This window comes from Macaca nemestrina, chromosome X (assembly GCF_043159975.1).
Source record: "Macaca nemestrina isolate mMacNem1 chromosome X, mMacNem.hap1, whole genome shotgun sequence".
Taxonomy (NCBI): Eukaryota; Metazoa; Chordata; class Mammalia; order Primates; family Cercopithecidae; genus Macaca; species Macaca nemestrina.
The window spans coordinates 5307129-5323773 of record NC_092145.1 but is presented as its reverse complement, the minus strand read 5'-3'; the positions used below and the strand labels follow the sequence as shown (position 1 = coordinate 5323773).

The 16645-nt window shown below is 44.1% G+C and overlaps 1 protein-coding gene across 5 annotated transcripts in view; it reads left to right on the top strand.

Annotated features, from left to right (window-relative positions):
* Positions 1–7445: 7445 nt before the first annotated feature.
* The window catches only part of LOC105495893 (myotubularin 1), a 107416-nt gene continuing 98216 nt past the window's right edge, over positions 7446–16645 (top strand). For 2 of the 5 annotated variants that reach the window (XM_011765808.3, XM_011765803.3), the window contains exon 1: positions 13117–13218. The gene's annotated coding sequence lies outside the window, so the exon portion shown is untranslated. Of the gene's footprint in view, positions 7781–13116; positions 13275–13399; positions 13423–16645 lie in introns of those variants that run through there. The other 3 variants (XM_011765804.3, XM_011765806.3, XM_011765805.3) reach the window with 3 other exon arrangements.

Here is a 16645-nt window from a genome sequence, read left to right as displayed (position 1 = left end):
TCTACGTTCTAGCTGCTCTGAAGCCCAAATGCTTGGGTGTCATTACACTCACCATCGTGTGCTTTTGCTAGGGAGATCACATGTCCAGGTTTACAGGGACAGCCCCAGCTTATGCCTGTTGTTCCTGCATCATAGTGAACAGTGCCACCTTTCAAAGGTCTACGGGTTTGGACCATGTGTTCTGTGGTCACCCTAGCTTCTGTCTGTGCTAACTCCAGCTCAGAGTGATGCTCCTTTCCTATTCTACCTGGTCATTGGTCAAAGCCCATTCCAAACATCACTGTTGCTATGAAACATACCCTACCTCACCCAAGATTTCATCAGTTCATCCCCTGAACTACCATGGCAATTTGCACATCTCCAGCCTATAGCATGTATCACTATATGCCATGTGAACTCCAAGGTACCTTCTTCAGGGATGTGCCCTGGTCACTGCTCTCATAACACCCTTCATGGTCTGTAGCCCAGGCTGTGACTAGCTATTTGTGGGAGTTGGTATCCATTATGGTAATCCATTAATTGCTCCTAACTAGTGGTAGTGGGGACCATGTTTGTGTCCTGGCACACAATAAAAACTTGCCAAATTTGAATGAAGAAACATCTTCCCTGTAAAACTGTCATTGCCTGCCTATCTTTGGCTGGGTCTTAATCCTCTATGTGTCCCCTCTAGTGCATAATCCTGTGTCTAGAACATCAGAGGTACTCAATCCCGGTTTATTGAGGCAATGTTAAGTTTAATTTAATTTAAGCATGTAATACGCTAGCTGAACAATACTATGAGTCAAAAAAAGATACTATATTTACCTCCTTCCCTGAAGGGATATCATGTGATATTGAGGGCTTCCTGAACAATAAACATAACTGGGACAATAGTGGGTCTCATAGTGACTGTTCCACCTGGACAGCAAAGTGATATAGTCACTGTCCATTGATAGCTGCAGCATGAGTGGAGGTATAGGAAATGGCCCACTTCCACCTCTGATCCTGATGATTTCAAGTAAGAGTTGTTACAGAAATGCACAACTAATAACTCCTTACGTGTATTTAATCCTTGACAGTCGATGAAAGATTTACGCTTATGTGGGCTACATTAAGTCTCAGAATACCTTTATGAACTATCTAGGGTAGGGGAAAAAAGCCCTGGGAGCTACTTTTATTTAAAAAGTCAAATAGCATGTCTTCAAAGTCATACCTTTTAAAAAACTTTTGGTTTGTTGACTTCTTTGACTAACATCTCCCCAGCCCTCTACACCCAGTCCCTGGTAACCACCATTCTACTCTCTGCTTCTATGAGTTCAAGTTTTTTAGATTCTACATACGAGTGAGATCATGCAGTATATGACTTTTTGTGCCTGGTTTATTTCACTTAACATGATGTTCTGCAGGTTCATGCATGTTGTTGCAAATGACAGAATTTCCTTCCTTTTTAATGCTGAGTAGTATCCCATTGTGTATGGATGTAGTCGTACCTTTTAAAGAGCAAAGTGTGCTGTCCAGGAAGGAGCTCAGTTTTACAGGTGAAAGCTGGGATTCTGGTCCCAATTCCACCACCTACCAGCACAATTACCTTGAGATACTCACAGCCTCCCTGAGACTCAGTTTCCTCATCTGTAAAAGAGGGATGGTCACCTATTTATTTGTCTTCTAAGGCTGTTTTGTGGGCCAGATAAGAAGAGGAATTTAGAGTGCTTGAAGACCTTGAAAGCACTGGATATATTAGGAGTCACCCAAGGTGGCCTTCCCAATGAACATGGAGAGAAAAGAGAGAGAGAAGTGTGGTACTGGCATTAGGATAGACAGATCAATGGAATAGAATTGAGGGTCTGGAAATAAACCCTCACAATTTATGGTCAAATTTTGACAAAGGTGCCAAGACAATTCAATGGGAGAGAAAATAGTTTTTTCAAAAACGAGTGCTGAAACAATTGGGTATCCACATACAAAATTATGAAGTTGGACCCCTACCTCACATCACATTAAAACATTAATTCAAAGTGGATTATAGACCTACATGTAAGAGCTAACTAAAACTATAAAACTCCCAGAAGAAAACATAGTGGTAAATCTTCATGACCTTGGATTTAATGATGGTTTCTTAGATATGGCACCAAAAGCACAAGTGATGAAATAAGAAAACAGATAAATTGGCTGGGCGTGGTGGCTCACACCTGTAATCCCAGCACTTTGGGAGGCTGAGGCGGGCAGATCAAGAGGTCAGGAGATCGAGACCATCCTGGCTAACACGGTGAAACCCCCATCTCTACTAAAAATACAAAAAAATTAGCTGGGCGTGGTGGTGGATGCCTGTAGTCCCAGCTACTTGGGAGGCTGAAACAGGAGAATGGCGTGAACCCAGGAGGCGGAGCTTGCAGTGAGCCGAGATCACACCACTGCACTTCAGCTTGGGTGACAGAGTGAGACTCCATCTCAAAAAAAAAAAAAAAGAAAACAGATAAATTGGACTTCTTCAAAATGAGAAACTTTTATGTGTCAACAGACCATATCTAGAAAGTGAAAATAGAATGCACAGAAAGGGGGAAAATTTTTGCAAATTGTATATAGTTGATAATGGGTATCCAAAATATATAAAGAATTCTTACAACTTAATAATAGAAAAACGAATTACCCAGTTTAAAAAAAACAGGCAAAATAGTTGAGTAGACATTTCTTCAAAGACGATATACAAATACATGACCAGTAAGCAAATAAAAATATGTCCAAGTTTATTACTTATTGGGATATGCAAATTAAAACCACAATGAGGTACCATGTCACACTGTAATACAAATGATGGACAATAACAAGTGTTGGTGAAGAGATGTAGACAGTGGAACCTTCATATGTTGCTGGTGGAAATGTAAAATTGTGCAGCCTCTTTGGAAAACAGTCTGGCAGTTCCTCCAAATGTTAAACACGAAGCTACGCTGACTTAGTAATTCCACTCCTTGTGATGCACCCAAGGGAAATGAAAACCTATGTCTACACAAAAAGTTATACACAAATGTTCATAGCTGCATTATTCATAAGAACCAAAAGGTGGAAACAACCCAAATGTCCATCAACAGATGAATGAATAAACAAAAGATGATAGGAAATATTCCAATGAAATATTATTCCACCATACTTGCTAGTTTGGAACCTATGTAACCCTACCCAATATGTATGGAAATGGATGGAGGAGGAACCACCTACCAGACTAGTATTGCTACCAGCAATGTGGACCAGCACAGTGGCAAACTTAGTGTCCCTTCCAAAGGTGGAAAAGTTTGGGTAAAAATAAAAGACAAATGGAGAAAAGAAGGAATAATAGCTAAGGGTAAATAAACGAGTAAGTGGGTTATAAATTGTGGGAAATCCTGTATTGCACTAACAACTCAAAGGAGTATCAGAGCAAGAGATGACATCATCTCTTAGCTCAATTATTCCAGGTGCCTGAAAGGGTAAGGCTGTATGTTTGCTAAGACCGGTTTTGGAACCTGACAAGACTGAAGGAAACTCTACTAACCTAAGTGCCCTCACCCTGGGAGACATTCATACAATATGATGGACTAGAGTACTTATTAATAATTGTGCACTCCCCCCACCCATTGGTCAATGACCTTTTTGAAGTGATCCCTGGAGACTCTAACTGGAAAGGGCATGCCTTCATTAGACTCTATCTGAGGCATTCTCTCAAAGAACTGTGCCTCAGCTCCCTACCTCCTGACGAGTGGGATCCTTTGCATCCTGCTCCCCTACACAGCCCCGCCAGGCTTCTCTCTGGTGTTTGTTCTCCTGAGTGGAGAGGAGGGGTCTGGGAAGATATTCTGGGAGAAGATCCCCCTCCCACCGCCTTCACGACTCTCATGAGTTTTTGGCAGTGAAACAAAGAGGGGTAGTATTTATTTTGGAAAGGACACGTGTTCTGGCTTCCTCATCCTTCTAGTCGCCTGGGACTTGGGCTCTTAGTTACTTCTGGCTCCCTGTTGGAGGCTTTGTTTCTGAGGCAGGACATGAGACCTCCTGTCCTGGGTGGAAGCTGACCTTGAAAGGTACAATCACGTCTGAGATGAACCACGAGAACGTTATCAACGAGACTGGGTTTTTGGTCCCTTTAGCTCAAGCTACTTTTGAGGGCTTAATTAATTTTTTTCAATGGTGGTAAAATAAACATGACATAAAATTTTATGATAAAATTATGATAACAAGATAAAATTACAATCTTAATCATTTTTGAGCATACGGTTTAATAGTGTTAGGTACATTCACATTGTTGTGAAACCAATCTCCAGAACTCTTTTCATCCTGCAAAACCGAAACGCTATACCCATTAAACAATAACTCCCTTTTTCCCCCTTCCCCCAGCCCCTGGCCCTCATCATTCTACTGTCTACCTCTATGAATTTGACTACTCTAGGGACCTCATATCTTACATTATTTGCCTTTTTTTTTTTTTTTTTTAAATTTTGAGACGGAGTCTCACTCTGTCGCCCAGGCTGGAGTGCAGTGGTGCGATCTTGGTGCACTGCAACCTCCACCTCCCGGGTTCAAGCAATTCTCCCGCCTCGGCCTCCTGAGTAGCTGGAATTACAGGGGTGCGCCACCATGCCCAGCTAATTTTGTTGTTGTTGTTATTTTAGTAGAGATGGGGTTTCATCACATTGGTCAGGCTGGTCTCTTGACCTCAGGTGATCCACCCTCCTCAGCCTCCCAAAGTGCTGGGATTACAGGCATTGAGCCACTGTGCCCAGCCTGTATTTGCCTTTTTTGACTGGCTTATTTCATTTAACATGATGTCCCCAAGGTTTATCTATGTTGTAGCGTGTGTCAGAATTTTCCTCCTTTTTAAGACTAATATTCCATTGTATGTATATGCCAAATTTTGTTTATCCATCTCTCTCCTTTGATCATCAATGAACACTTGCGTCGCCTCCAGCTTTTGGCTATTGTGAATGATGCTGCTATGAACACGGGTGTACAACATCTCTTTATGACCTGCTTTCTATTCTGTTGGGTATATACCCAAAAGGGGAATTGCTGGATCCTATGGTAATTATGTATTTAATATTTTGAGGAACCATCATACTGTTTTCCACAGCAGATGCACCACTTTACATTACCACCAGCAATGCATGAGGGTTCCAATTTATCCACATGCTCATAACTATTTGTTATTTTCTGTGGGGTTTTTGTTTGTTCATTTGTTTTATTGTTTTGGGGTTTTTTTTTTGTTTGTTTGTTTGTCTTTTTTGACAAAGTCATGCTTTGTTGTCTAGGCTGGAGTGCAGTGGTGCTATCATGGCTTACTGCAGCCTTGACCTCTCAGGTTCAAACAGTCCTCTAGCCTCAACCTCCTGAATAGCTGGGACTACAGGCATGTACTACCACACCTGGCTAATTTTTCAAATATTTTGTAGAGACAGGGGTCTCATTATATTGCCCAGGCTGGTCTTGAACTCCTGGGCCCAAGCAATCCTCCTGGCTTGGCGTCCCAAAATGCTGGGTTTACAGGTATGAGCCACCGCATCTGGCTTGTGTGTGTGTGTGTGTGTGTGTGTGTGTTTAATAGTAGCTATCCTAATGGGAGTGAGCTGATATCTCATTGTGGTTTTGATTTGTATTTCCCTAATGTCTATTTAAGTTCTTTGCCCATTTTTAATGGAGTTTTTTGTTGTTGACTTGTAGGGGTTCTTTATATATTCTGGATATTAATCCTTCATCAGATATGTGATTTGCAAATATTTTCTTACATTCTTTAGGTTGCATTTTCACTCTTTTGTTTCTTTTGATGCACAGAAGTTTTTAATTTTGATGTACTTCATTTATCTACTTTACATTTGTTGCTGTGCTTTTGGTGTCATAGCTAAAAAGTCATTGCCACATCCTGGAAAGAAGCTTTCCCCTGTGTTTTCTGCTGAAAGTTTTATACTTTTAGCTCTTACATTTGGATCTTTCATCCATTTCCAGTTAATTTTTGTATATGGTGTACGGTAAGGGTCTAACTTCATTCTTTTGCATGTGGATATCTGGTTTTCCCAACACCATTTGTTGAAATGATGTCCTCTCCCCGTTTAATGATCTTGGCACCTTTGTCTAAAAATCATTTGACTGTATCTTTTAAGGTTTCTGTCTGGTCTCTTTATTCTGTCCCACTGGTATAAATGTCTGTCTTTATGCCAGTATCACATTATTTTGATTACTATAGGTTTGTAATGTTTTGAAATCAGGAAATGTGAGATCTCCAAGTTCATTCTTCTTTTTCAAGATCGTTTTGGCTATTTGGGGCCCCTTGATTTTCACATGAATTTTATGATGTATTTTTCTAGTCTAAAAATAAAATATCTCTGCCATTGAGATTTTGATAGCGATTACATTGAATTTGTGGATCACTTTGGAATGTATTTACATGTTAACAATATTGAGTCTTCTAATCCCTGAACACAGCTGTCTTTCCACTTATTTGTGTCTAATTTATTTTAGTAATATTTTGCAGTTTTCATTGCAACAGTCTTTTGCCTCCTTGGTTAAGTTTATTCCTATTTTATTCGTTTTGATTAATTAATCTTAAATAACACAATTTCTTTCAGGTTCAGCAAATATTTGCTGACACATTCAGTTTTGTTTTTGTTTTTGTTTTTTGAGGCAGTCTCACTCTGTCACCCAGGCTGGAGTGTGGTGGTGTGATCTCGGCTCATAGTAACCTCCACCTCCTGGGTTCAAGTGATTCTCCTGCCTCAGCCTCCCAAGTAGCTGGGATTACAGGCACCTGCCACCACACCTGGCTAATTTTTGTATTTTTAGTAGAGACAGGGTTTCACCATGTTGGCCAGGCTGGTCTCAAACCTCAAGTGGGACTTCAAGTGATCCAACCGCCTTGGCCTCCTAAAGTGTTGGGATTACAGGCATGAGCCACCATACCCGGCCTCAGGTTTTTTTTATCTTTTATTTTTTCCCTTCTCATATATTCTCTCTTGGTTTTAATCTTAGGTCTCCAAATCTGTGTTTGAGAAGTAGCATACTACACACCTCAACATGAATCAGGCCCTTCAAATAAAAGATAAAGCTCTTTTTAAAAAGCCTGTTTTGAGTAAAAAACACTTGACTGTATTCTGAAACATTTCCTCATAGGGCTTACTTTCTTAAAAGTTATTTAGTGTAAGAACTGAGGTTTCTTTTATTTTTATTTTATTTAAGTCCTTGTAATTGGGGGTAGAAGGAGAGGATCTTGTGAGTTGGGTTTAGTTTTATTTGTGATCTGACTGGGGCCTGGGGCAATTTTGTCATGGTGTTGCCTGTGGACTAGAACTCAAAGTCCTCGGTGAATACCCTGTATGTGCCTAGCGATGAAGGAAACAAACAGGACTGGCACTTGGAAACATTGTGATGTCATGACCATAAGCCCTTTGTGCTGGCCTCTGTGTCCAAGAAGCCCTGAGACAAAGAACCTGGGTTTCTCTCTCTATGTGTTTTCATGTCCCATTACTTGGCTCAAACTTCCATCTAGCACCTGGCAAAATAGAACCTGCTGACCAGTGGGGCCTCCTCAAAGAGGTTCCAACTTAACATTGAGTTCTGTGAGAAAGTGGAAGCAAAATACCAGTGAGAAGCAATAGCAGTCTCATCTGCCCAGGAGCAGAGAGTACAGGTTGGCTCTTAAGGTCTCCTGGAGCCCCACTGCACATGTGCCTGCAGATCAGTGGCAGCTCCCAGAGAGAAGCTAGGGGAAGCTTCTGATCCCTGGGGCCCACAAGAGTAATGCTCTCTCTGTCTGGGTCGTAGATCCCAGGCTTCCCGCATCCAGGTAAGCTCTCTCTGTCCTGCCCCCATGGGTCTGGGCTCTGTCTTCTCCTGCTTCAGGAGTGAGAGAAATGTTCTGTATCTTGATTGTGATGGTGAACAGACTGGGTAGCACATCCTTGTTATTTTCAGGGCAAGCATCACCACTCTCTCCCCTTGAAGGCCCCAAGCCTCTTAGAAAACAACCAACCAACAAATCAACCAACCAACAAAAAGGAGATAGACAATTCTGGGCAGCCTTAGGAATCTTAACTGAGGCTATGTCTTCTTGTCTTCTTCCCATGCTTAAATATCAGCTTTTTTTTTTTTTTTTTTTTTTTTTTAGACAGAGTCTTGCTTTGTCACCCAGGCTGGAGTGCAGTGGAGCAACTCTTAGCTCACTGCAACCTCTGCCTTCCAGGTTCAAGCAAGTCTCCTGACTCAGCCTCCTGAGTAACTGGGATTACAGGTGCATGCCACCACACTCGGCTAATTTTTGTATTTTTAGTAGAGACGGGGTTTCACCATGTTGGTCAGGCTGGTCTTGAACTCCTGACTTCGTGATCTGCCCGGCTTGGCTTCACAAAGTGCTGGGATTAAATCTCAGCTTTATTGGGCTGGGCACGATGGCTCAAGCCTGTAATCCCAGCACTTCAGGAAAAAACAAAACAAAAAGAAAAACCAAACAAACAAAAAAACAAACTCAGCTTTATTGAAGTATAATTTATCTGCAATGAAATTCACTCATCTCATGTTTATAGTATAATTATTTGGGGCAATTGTATATGTTTTCATGATCATGTCACAATCAAGATATAGAACATTTCCATCAATCACCCCCAAAACTTTCCTCTTGCCTCTTTGGAGTCAATCCCCCGCCCACCTCTAGGTTGACTGCTGGCCCCAGTCAACTGTGAATCTGCTTTCTATCATTATTGTTTTGCCTTTTCCAAAATATAATATAAATGGAATCATGCAGTGTATAATATTTTGTGTACAGTTTATTTCACTTAGCATGATATTTTTTGAGATTCATTCAAGTTGTAGCATATATCAATAGTTCTTCCTTTTTATTGCTGAGTAATATTCCATTGGGTGCATATATCACCATTGGCTTAGCTATGGGTTTAGTCAATGGGGATTTGTGACGCTTACTTTTTATTATTATTATTATTATTATTTTGACAGGAGTCTCGCTCTGTTGCCAGGCTGGAGTGCAGTGGCATGATCTTGGCTCACTGCAACCTCTGCCTCCCGGGTTCAAGCGATTCTCCTGCCTCAGCTTCCCGAGTAGCTGGGATTAGCTGGGATTATAGGTGCACGCCACCAAGGCTGGTTAATTTTTGTATTTTTAGTAGAGACAGGGTTTCACCATGTTGGTCAGGATGGTCTCGATCTCTTGACCTCGTGACCTGCCCACCTCAGCCTCCCAAAGTGTTGGGATTACAGCTGTGCCCAGCTTTTGACTATTATTTTTGAAAGGCTGCTGTGAATATTTGAATACAAGTCTTTTTGTGAACATATGTTTCCATATCTCTTGGATAAATATCTAGGAATAGTATTGCTCGGCCATATGTACATTTACCTTTATAATTCACTGCCAAACCATTTTCCAAAGTGGCTGCACTATCCTGCTGAGGCTGCTTTTTAAACACAGGCTGGGGCTGGGGAGGAGGAGGTAGGCAGAGCTGCTTTGCAGTTCTCCTAGAATCAGAAGTTAGACCTAGGCATTCATGTGCTTCACAACAAGCTTATGAAGGAGATAATGAAAAAAACCCATTTCACGGATGAGGAAGTCGAGGTTTGGAGAGATGTAATTGCGCAAAATCACACACCCAACAAATGGAAGAGCTAGGATTGAAACCCTGGGACCTTTGTGTCAGTGCCCAGGGGTTTACCCCCTACCCTCTCCCATCTCTCTCCCCAGTGACCATCCTGGCAACTTGGGAATTCTGCTGCCTTGACACTGTATACATCGCATTTACATCTATCTTCAAGGGGACACAATGACCCTGGGAGGTGGCATTCAACTCCTCTTCTTCAGAGGAAGCAGTTATTGATCAGAGAGGTGAAGTGACTTTCCCAAGGCCAACAGCTTGCCTATAGAATTTCTGGTACCTGAATCAGGTTTCCTAGTTCCAAGTGCTTTCTGCTAGACCATGGTACCCCACAGCTACATTTAAAATTTTTCATTCCTAATTTTCTTTTTCTTCAGCCTTCTCTTTCCTCAGTAAGAATGCCCCTCCCTTTCCTCCACCTTCCCCTGCCTCAGGCCTAATACACTGAACCTGGTAGGATTAAGTTGAGGCAGGAGTGGGGACTGGGGAGACGAGAGCATAGAGGCCAAGGGAGAAGTAGCAGGAAACAGGCCATTTCCTCACTCAGGCCTGCTTCTTATCTAAGAGGTGAGAGGCCAGAGGTGGAGGTAAGCGATGAAGCCAGTCAGATCTGGAGTGCAGGCTACTCCTGGTGCTCCGTAGCCCACCTCCCCCAACTGCAGAGAACAGGATGAAGCCTCTGAGGGTAGGAGGTGCCTCTAGCCCTCCAGCCTGTGCCTTAGCAAAAGCGGAAGGACTTTGGGGGAAAGGGGTGGGAATAGGTGTAGAATGTGCTACTCAGAAGGGTTGTGGAAGAAGCAGCCTCAGGTCACATCTATTGCCCTCTCCTCTTTACTGTCCTGGAGCCCTGGAAAAGGAGGCCAGCCATCTTCTCACAGGCCTCCTGCATGTGGGGTGTGTGTATGTGTGCAAAATGCAGGGAAGCCTGAAGATTCCTCAACACACACACACACACACACACACACACACACACACACACACACACAGAAATGTGAGTGCAGCCCCAGCCTAGAAGAGGGCAGACTCAGTCAAGAATACAGCGATGTCACCAAGGGCAAGGCGGTAACCCCTCCATAGTATATAACCTTTTTTTTTTTTTTGAGATGGAATCTCACTCTGTCATCCAGGCTGGAGTGTAGTGGTGCAATCTCAGCTCACTGCAACCTTCACCACCGGGGTTCAAGTAATTCTCCTGTCTCAGGCTCCCGAGTAGCTGGGATTACAAGTGCCCACCACCACGCCTGGCTAATTTTTTTGTATTTTTAGTAGAGACAGGGTTTCACCATGTTGGCCAGGCTGGTTTCGAACTCCTGACCTCAAGTGATCCGCCTGCCTCGGCCTCCCAAAGTGCTGGGATTACAGGCCTGAGCCACTGTGCCCAGCCCATAGTGTACAACCTTTACAGTTTTCAAAGTGCTTCCTCATCTGTTGCGTCATTTGATCTCTGCACCTACACCGTGAGACAGGCATGGCAGGGGTTACTCTCTCCATTTCACAGGCCAAAGGCTAGTCTTCTCTACTGGCCCTTTCTGGTTGAATTGCATCTTTCTAGAGGTGGGGCTGGGCTGGGGCTGGACCCTGGAGAAATCTTCTTCAGGAATTAGCTTCTTAGGATGAAACCAGCCCTGCTCTGCACCTTCCCCACCTCCCAACCCCCAGCTCCTCCCAGCTCCAGCAAAAAGCTTTGGCCTCATCTTGGGACACTTAACCAGGCCTATTATATGCAAGGTATCCCAGGCAGCTGCTGCCCTCCCTCCACCCATCCCCATTTTCCTCTATCCCTCTGCCTTAAAATTAACAGATACTAGGAATCCGGAGTTATTCAGCAGCCCACCAGGGAGCCTCTCTAGCATGCAAATTTACTGAGCATGCTTTGAAATCCAGCACAAAAGTGAATGAGATTCAAAGGAGTTCATAGTCTGGGGAGGGGAGTTGGCAGAGTAGATGTGTAAGCAAATGATGACATCAGTACAACAAGAAGGGCTGGGTGGGGGAGACTTCTAATTGTGCGGGGGCCCAGGAGCAGCTGCTATTCTGCTGTCTTTCCAGGAGTTTGGCAAATCCAGGAGAGAGGACCAAGTGCAAAGGGCTGGAGGAAAGAAAAAACCTGGTGCATCAAGTTCCCTGGGAGCTTGGGGTGAAGAGCAAAAAGAGGCACACTGGGAGAAGTGGCTAAAGAGTGGGCTGGGTTGGATTCTGGATGGCTTTGTTACTCATCTAAGAAGTCTAGACTCTTCAATACAGCATATATATGTATATATAAATAATGATATATGAATATATGTATATGTGTGTGACTATGGAAAACACATGTATACATATACACTGGTATCAGGTAAAATGCTGTTTTTAGATGCTGGAGAACTAACACATACAAGAGAAAAAAACAGGCCATGATAAAGTCATCCTATTTACTCGAACTGCTCATGTATAAGTATTATGCAGTACAAAGAATATTATGCTCATTTTTCTATGTGCCAGATTGTCTTTTCTTTTCTTTTTCTTTTTTTTTGAGACGGAGTCTCGCTTTGTCACCCAGGCTGGAGTGCAGTGGTGCCATCTCAGCTCACAGCAAACTCTCCCTCCCGAGTTCAAGCGAAGCTCTTGCCTCAGATTCCCGAGCAGCTGGAATTACAGATACCTGCCACCACGCCTGGCTAATTTTTGTATTTTTAGTAGAGATGAGGTTTCACTATGTTGTCCAGGCTGGTCTCGAACTCCTGACCTCAGATGATCCGTCTGCCTCAGCCTCCCAAAGTGCTGGGATTACAGACGTGTAATCCCACGGATTACAGGCCGCGCCCGGCCCAGATTGTTTTATTTGATTACACAATGAATTGTCTTCTTGACGTTTGCCTTCCTTCTCTTTTTCCTGTCCCTTTCTTTTTACTGTATCAATAGTTGTCTGACCCAAACCTCAAAAAGTAGAAGGAATTTTGGACTGAAATGTTTCCGTTCACTAAGTCTCAATTGCGTCCTTGGAAAGGTGCTGGCACAGCTGAGGGACACCCCAGCTGTTAGTTGAGTTTGTGAATTGCAGATCCTGCTCCAGAGTCACTGATCAGAGTCAGTGAAATTTCTTTTTCCCTTATACTACCTCAACTTTACGCAGCCAACCCTTTGTACCCAATAATAGCTCAATTTAGTGGCATCCGCTAAAGTCAATGTAGAGAACTTTTCTCTCTGGATTTCCCCTTTACTGAAGAAAAAGAGGGAGATCCAGACAAGGGTCCCGGGACTACGCTTCCCAGCCGCCTCCGCCCGGCGCCCAGTCCAACTTCCCTTACAGGGATGGCCCCTGGCATCTTGGCCCCGCCCATCCCCAGCACCATATTGCGAACTACAATTCCCAGCTGCCTCCATGCGTCGCACCCTTCAAAGTGGGCTTCCCAGCAGCCTCGCGGGCGAAGAGCCCCGCCCCTCGGAGCTGCTCCCCGGGTCGACCCGGCACACTCTTCCTGCCCCCTGCCCCGTCACGTGATGCAGTCTCGCCAACCGGCACGGGGAGGAGGGCAGCGGGCGGTGGCCGGGGGCGGGCAGGCCGTGGGGGGCGGACCCCAGAGGGGGCGGAGCAGGGCCCGGGAGCCGAGCAGCCTGGCAACGGCGGTGGCCCCCGGAGCCCGAGGTGGGTGCGCGCTCACGGCTGGCCTGGCTCGGAGCCGGGCACTGCGGGGACCCGTGGTGAGGGGATCGGGAGGAGGAAGTTGGGACTCCTTGGGCCAGCGGGTAGCGCGGGGCCTCGCCGCACCGGCAGGGTTGGGCGGGGGTTTCGCCCAAGCGCCGTCGCTGTCCCCGCGGGGCAGGGCTGAGGCCAGGGAGCAGCAGGCAGGTACCTCCGGCTTTCCCCCGTTCTCCCCTCCCAAGGTGGCCGGCCGGCCGGCAGCGGGCGAAGGTCGGGACGGGGGTAGGGGTTGGTTGGCGGTGGAGCTGGGGGCGGACGTCTCAGCCACTGCCCGGACTTTGCTTCCCCGTCCCGGGGCGGTGAGTGGGCCGGGCGTCCGCCCTGCCTCCCCGGCGACGCTCCGCCGCTGGTCCTCGCTTTGGCCCTCCGCGCGGAGCGGGCGTCCGCCGCATCCCCAGTGGGCCCTGCGGAGCGGCCGCAGCCCGACACTGGCCGCGAAGCCTCGAGGGTCGCTCTTGGCCAGTGTTTCTGTGTCATACACGAGAGGTTTATCTGCTTTTGCAACAGTTGAGGGAAGATCTTAGAGGGAACGGTTAGTTCCCTGATACGCAGTCGGAAGTATGCACGGGCACGAGCAAGCGCCTTTGGCCGGGTTGCCTCCCTTAACTGTCTTTTGCTGCGCTCAGGAAGTGAAAACTAATTTTAGTATTTGCCCAAGCAAGTAAGAAGTGAATCTGCTGCAAAAATTATATTAGAGCTTTATACGCACGCATCGTTTGAGGCGAAGTGGTTTGCGACTGGTTTTGAAACAGATATACCAGATCTTCCCAAGAATAAAATTACAGCATTTTAGAATTGACTGGCACCCTAAAGTTTACTTGTTCATTTGTTCCCTGGGTGGGGGAACTGAGGCCCAGAGAGGGTAACTAATATGTCCCAGGCTTCAGGGCAACTTAATGGCAAAGCTAATATCACAAGCCAGCTCTCTGGGGGTGTCTTGGTGTCTGTCTAGTCTGGATTCTTTTTACCACAGCTCAGTTTTATTCCTTGTGAAATAACCAACTTAGAGTCTTGAGACTGAGCCAGCAATTTTGCTAGACTACAGACCATTTTGAATTTCCTTCAAAATCGGTTTACCAGCCAAATAAGACAATCAGGCCTGTTACTTTGCAGACACGTTTGCTTTCATCCAACGTATCTGTTGGGCACAGTCATGTATTCACCAGATTTGATTCTGAATGGCTTTTGGCTCTTTCACAAAATCAAATCTACTTTTAAGAGATTCCACACCATGGGGGAGATTTGAACCAGTGGTGCTGCCTGCAGCACCAGTGTATAGTAGCCTCCCAGGGTGCTTGAGGGTGGATAACATTCACGGGGTCTTGTAGATTCTAGTGTGGTTGGTAAATGATTGGTCTCTTTAACTTAAAGTTCTAACTACATTTATTAAGTTGTCGATGGTTTCATTCATTCATCAAACACAAGAGTGCCAATGGTGGGCACTGGGAAGACAGCAAAGAGCCCCACTGCTGAGGTGCCTGCCTTATAGAGTTTATATGTGGGGAGGCACACAATAAAAAAAATAAACAATGATATATTTTCTGGCAGAGATGAGCGCTATGAGAAAAAATAGAGCTCTGAAACCTTACAATGACAGTAAAACAGGCTGGCGTGATTGAGAATGACTTGGGCATTACTTTGAATTTCTAGTTTTAGATTGCCAGCTGCTGCTCCATTAGAGGAAATAAATCCAAAAGTAAATCTCTGAATCAAAGAGATTTTTTGGAGTCATCATTTCTCCAATGAGTGTCTTTTAGATGGTAAGCTCATCCCAGCCTCATTTTTACTCATATTTCCCCCCCTCTTACATACAAACAGTAAGTGATTTCAAATACCTAGAGAGGTATTTTTCAAATCTTTTGCAGTTTTCATAGTTAGATAGCTCACTGTAGCTACAGAAAGCTCTGCTGAGGTCAGTATTGGATGCTGATTTCATGCCAGTGTCTGCTGGACTCTCAGGCCACCTTGCACAAGGGTTTCTCTTCCTGTGTAATGGTTTGTACTGTGAACCTCTTATCTGAAATGATCATCAGTCCTTGTGTTGTGTGGTTTGTAAAGAAACTAGTTCATTTTGAAATAGCTCAAGAGAAAAGAAGCACTCAACTTCTTAGGAACAAGAGTGCTCACTAATAAAATGGCATTAATGAGAGTTAACTGTAAAAGTTCATCGGTTTAATACCTTCTGAGTTCTCTCATATTCTGTATGTTCAATGCCTTCAAAGCAAATTTTTAATCTTTTACAGGTCTGAAAAATAATTAAAGTTACAAAAAATACTTTAATATTTTTTGTTCCAAAATGAGAGGCAGATTAACAAAATGTAGTTACTTAGGAACCACTGAAAACACATGGTTCTTGCTCTTATTGAGGGCTCCAAAATAAAGAGAAAAGTGGAGACTCTTCAACAATTAATAGGTGACATTTTAAAGAGGTAACCAGAGGATTTCAAAGTCTGGAGTTTCTCATTATTTCTAAAGTTTATTCGATTTTATAACAGAATAATAGATTGTTTTCATTATTCTTTAGTAATTTTCCTTTCCTGTTTTCGACCTCTTTGAAGTTCTGCTTTCATTATTTTCTAGTTTTCTAGTTCTTTATTTCCTTTTTGGCAGATGGCGGGGGGGACAGGGACTGTCACTTGCTTATAAGATTTTGACTCTGGATTGGGCAGCCTGACCCAATTTGAATCCCGGCCCTAATTTTATCTGTGTGACTTTAGGCAAGTTACTTACCTCCCTGCCTTAGTTTCCTTATCTGTCAAATGAAAATAATAATAGTACCTTTCTCAAAGGGTTGCTGGAATGACTGAGTGAATAATTTATGTTAAGTGCTTAGAAAAGTGTCTTGCATCTAGTAGACACTCAAGCTGTTATTGACTTGAACGATATGGAACTCTTCTGTTTTTAAGAAAAAACATTATCCTAGCTATGTCTTAATAAACTTTTGGAATCGAGTAGCTTGCTTTTCTCGACATTTCTCTGCATTTCCATGTTGGCACGAGCTTTTGGTTCCAGGCGACCCTGGCAGCAGTGTCCTCAGTTCTTGCAGTGCTATATTCCCTTTACCGTTTGGATTTAGAAATTTCTTGAGGCCACATTTTGTTGCTACAGACAGTAATAGAGCAAGAGAGGTGTTCTTCTAGTTTGTCTGCCTTGAAAGTGAGAGTGTACCTGGAGACCCAGCAGGAGTTACTGAGTTAGGTTCAGTTGTCATCCTGTAGTTGGGGGAAGGTTTTGCACTGGAAATCTTTGCAGTGTATTTTTCCACAGTGAGTACCACGACAATCTCATCTTTTTCTTGTTAAGAATGTGGAGGCATCTCTTTAGATAATTGGCATTGGGTACTACTAGTGCTTTCTATTTCTACCAGAGG